Source organism: Rosa chinensis, chromosome 2 (assembly GCF_002994745.2).
Source record: "Rosa chinensis cultivar Old Blush chromosome 2, RchiOBHm-V2, whole genome shotgun sequence".
NCBI lineage: Eukaryota > Viridiplantae > Streptophyta > Magnoliopsida > Rosales > Rosaceae > Rosa > Rosa chinensis.
The window spans coordinates 45739713-45743643 of NC_037089.1; the positions used below are offsets into that span (position 1 = coordinate 45739713).

At 33.2% G+C, this 3931-nt stretch overlaps 1 long non-coding RNA gene across 1 annotated transcript; it reads left to right on the forward strand.

Annotated features, from left to right (window-relative positions):
• The first annotated feature begins 1320 nt into the window (after positions 1-1320).
• Positions 1321-3651, forward strand: LOC112190793. Its single transcript, XR_002932592.2, has 6 exons — positions 1321-1380; positions 2320-2449; positions 2547-2588; positions 2703-2791; positions 2876-2927; positions 3467-3651. It is a non-coding gene; the product is annotated as an uncharacterized LOC112190793 (long non-coding RNA).
• Positions 3652-3931: the final 280 nt, after the last annotated feature.

Below are 3931 nucleotides of genomic sequence, written 5' to 3' on the forward strand. Positions count from 1 at the left end.
TTCTTAAAACCTTGAGCCTTGGCCCCATTACAACCCTAAATAAGACCTTCTTGATCCTTAAGATGGGACAGCCTTTGATTTGTGGAGATGAGTTACAAGAGTTGAACCTATGGCTTGGGTCCATCCGTGCAAGTAGTTGATATCCTTCATGAGATCTTTTCAAAAAAAAATTATATTCACAAAGTGCTTTTCGTTTCTTATATATGTGAGCTATTTGATTGCCTCAAAATATTTTCTCTCACATATAATTGAGTGATTATAAGCTTTTAAGCATTGTCTTGAATTCTGAGAGAAGAAAGAGTGGATATACCTTGTGAGGATATGAATCATACTTGTTCGAAGCATGCTTAACAGAAACCATCACCATTATTACAACCAAGTCCTACTTGTGTATGTGTGGATTATATGTTTTAATTAACTCTTGAATATCTACATATTGATTCTTGGTTGAGTGCTAATCTTGATGTAGTGAAAGTAGGAGATTTCTGAGACAAAAAGTTGAAGGGCAATAGAGTCATTGTTTTTGTAGAGTCTTTAATTTTCGTTGAGTGTTAGTGTGTGTCTTAGTGTGATTTTGCTAAGGGACTAGCAAAAGCTAAGTGTGGGGGAATTTGATAGGAGCATTTTAATGCGACGTTTTAACTGCATTTCCCTACATTTCTTACGTTATTTCCTTATTAAAATCCTGTTTAGGAAAGTTTCCATTCTTTGATTGGGAAAGTTCCTATTTGTAGAAAGTTTATATTTTTGTAGTTTCTATTTATCATTTTTAGTAAGTTGCCATTTTTCATTTTAGGAAAGTTTCTATTTTTCTTATTAGTTTCTATTTTTAGGACCTCCAAGCAAGTGGAAAATCTTGAGGAGGAAAATCAAAGTTGCAAGGAAGTGGAAAATCTTGAGGAGGAAAATCAAAGTTGCAACCAAGTGGAAAATCTTGAGGAGGAAAATCAAAGTTGCAAGCAAGTGGAAAATCTTGAGGAGGAAAACCAAAGTTGCAACCAAGTGGAAAAACTTGAGGAGGAAAATCAATTCAAGTTGAACAAGTGATAAACATGTGGGAAGATATTTTTTACAAATTTGTCTAACATATCTAGCCCTTCATTTATGTTCATCTCCACCCTCCATTCATCATTTTTTGGGCTATAAATACACTTCTCCTCTCACTCTCAAAACCAATTCCTTCATCCATTCCATCTTCTTTGTCTCTCCATTTCCTTTCCATTTTCTTTCCATCCTCTAGTCATCTCCACGAGTTCAAGCAAGGCCAAAGGAAGAAGAAGAGAAGCCGTGAGCATCACCATCCATATCCATCCTTGAAGCTTGCTTTCGAGATTCAAGAGACCACATCCTCAATTCGTTCATCTCATCTTCATCCACGGTGTAATCCGATTCTCCTTTGTAACATTTGCTTTGATTTCGTTGGTTTTGTTCTAGTTGACATATGTGTTTGAATGAATATTAATTTCTGGAATTTTATGATTAATTGAGAATTTTTAGATTCATATAATTGTGATTCTAAGTTGCTTATGTGAGTTTGTTCGATTAAATTTGCTTTACAGAAAACTTTTATATGTTTATCTTATTTGGGTCGACACTTATAGGATTTGCATGTAATTGGTGCTAGGTTTAAGAACATGAAATCGACTTTTCGTTTTGTGTAACTTGAATCAAAAGTAGTAAAGGTTCTGGACAAGAATCGAATTTAATTGAAGAGGATTGCAATTAGGTGGACTTTTCCATAACTAAGTTGTACACTTGAGTTGATAGCCTTTCTCTATGTCTAATGCATTAAACATGTCATGATTGACTAGCTTTCTAGGGCTTGATTGCATGTTTGATAGGATTAATCTAGGTGCTTTCGCTTAGGTTAATTAGCATTGAAAAGTAAAATATGGGAAATCATTTGCTTTCGAATGTTTCACATGATCAACTCCTCTCTCATGACTTAGATGAACAATATTAGGGTTTGAATCAATTTTAATCATATGTTTCGGTTTTTGATCTTTGTTCTCTCACTCTATTTTATTTTTATGTTTTTGCATTTTAATTATTTTGTTAACTTAGTTTTATTTTCGAAAATCCAAAAACAAAATCCCCCTTATTTTTGTTCACTTGTATATATTTATTCTTTATTTTATTTTTGTAAATAATACTTTATTATTTTAATTCTTTATTTGTTTATACAATTGTATATATTTATATTCTTTATTTTATTTTTGTAAATAATACTTTTCTTTATTTGTTTCACAATTACAAGTGTACCCTCAATCCCCGGAATAGAACGATCCCTATTTGCTTATACTACTAACGATATTTCAGGGTTAAATTGCGCGCTTGCTTCAGGCGCGTCAATCTACTGCCAAATAAGACTCTCAGGGATACCATCAATCGAATTTGGAGTCTGGTAACAGTAGCACTGATAACGCTGGGAGTGCTTTCCAAGTTCAAGGTTTGTGCTTGACTTATAGGAGTTGGATGGATGTATATTGTTTTTCAAATAGAGAGTTGTTGTGGTTATTTAATGGTTTTTTGTTTGTATATTTCAGGAAAGAAAATGAAAAAGAAGAAAGTTCGCATGCCTTCAAACGGTATGACTTCTTCTCTCTTTTTCGTAAACAGCTTGGTTTTGTGTCCTATTGAATCTCTCTTACCGTATAAATTGGGAATTAAGCATTTTCATCCTTGTGCTTTTTTCATTACAGGCTAGCATAAGACATCATGGTATATGATGAAGTATGAAAGTGCTAGAATCTTGGGTATTCGTGCTGTGCAAATTAGCTATTTTCAAACTGTAGGTTGTTTATATATATATAAATTTTTTTTCTGAGTGAAAATGTTCGTTATCCATTAAAAGTTTTAATGTTTTGATGAGCAGTATGAATACTCCTGTGATGGTTGAGTTGGAAGGAGAGACTGACCCACTTGAGGTATGCCTCTCATAGAGCTATGCTGGATTGAATGCCTTGATTATTTAGTCTAGAGTTTGATAATATGCGTCATAGCTTGTATAGGCATTATTACCTCATTCCCAAAACCTATTTGCAGCTAGAATGATCATGTTTTGAATGCCAGAGTTGTAATTATCAAGATTACAAATTACCATGGCATATGCAAAACTAGCTTGCATACTCTTTGGTTATTGTTTTGCTCCGGTACTTCTTTAATATTTTGTGTCAGAAAAAGAAATATTTTGGATGCCTATGTGTTTGCATAACGTGAGAGAAACTGTGTGCAGCGAGTATGTGTATTGTACTTCCAGAATCTCATTGTACATGGTAAAATGTGTAATACATAAATCATGACTAATGTAATACATATAGCAACTTCAGTCTTAAGACTCTGGAAGTTAGAGTATAAACGTCTAAGGTTTTGCTTACTTAGAAAAGGGATATTTAGTTATTTCAAAGGCACTCTTCTTTATGAATTGAATTTGTGATTAGTGCTAATAGACTGCTGGCATTTGCAGGTGGTCACTCATTGCAGGGAGACTTCCAGGGCACTGAAATCATGAATCACTTGGACCTATGTGCTATTTATCTTGATTTTGTTAATCTTGTTATAAATTAGTGTAGCCTCAATTTTTGATGTACAAATGAACTAATTGTTTTTTATTCAAGAAATAAAAGAAAAGAGTGTGGAATGACATTTGGGGTATATTTCTATTATTTAGTTTTATTTTTTTTTAATTTTTAATACTAAAATGCAAGGAATGATATGCAAGGAATTCTCCTTGTATATCAGTTAACCATAGTTAACCCCAGGTGTTTAATTCCTTGCATTTGAGATGAACAATTCCTTGCATTTGTGAACTCAAATGCAAGGAATTTTCAAGTTGTTGTATTTGCTCTTTTGCAAGGGCCTCTTTGCAAGGACCTAAATGCAAGGAATATTCCTTGCATTTGGGTTAATGCAAGGAATTTTCAGTTTTTTA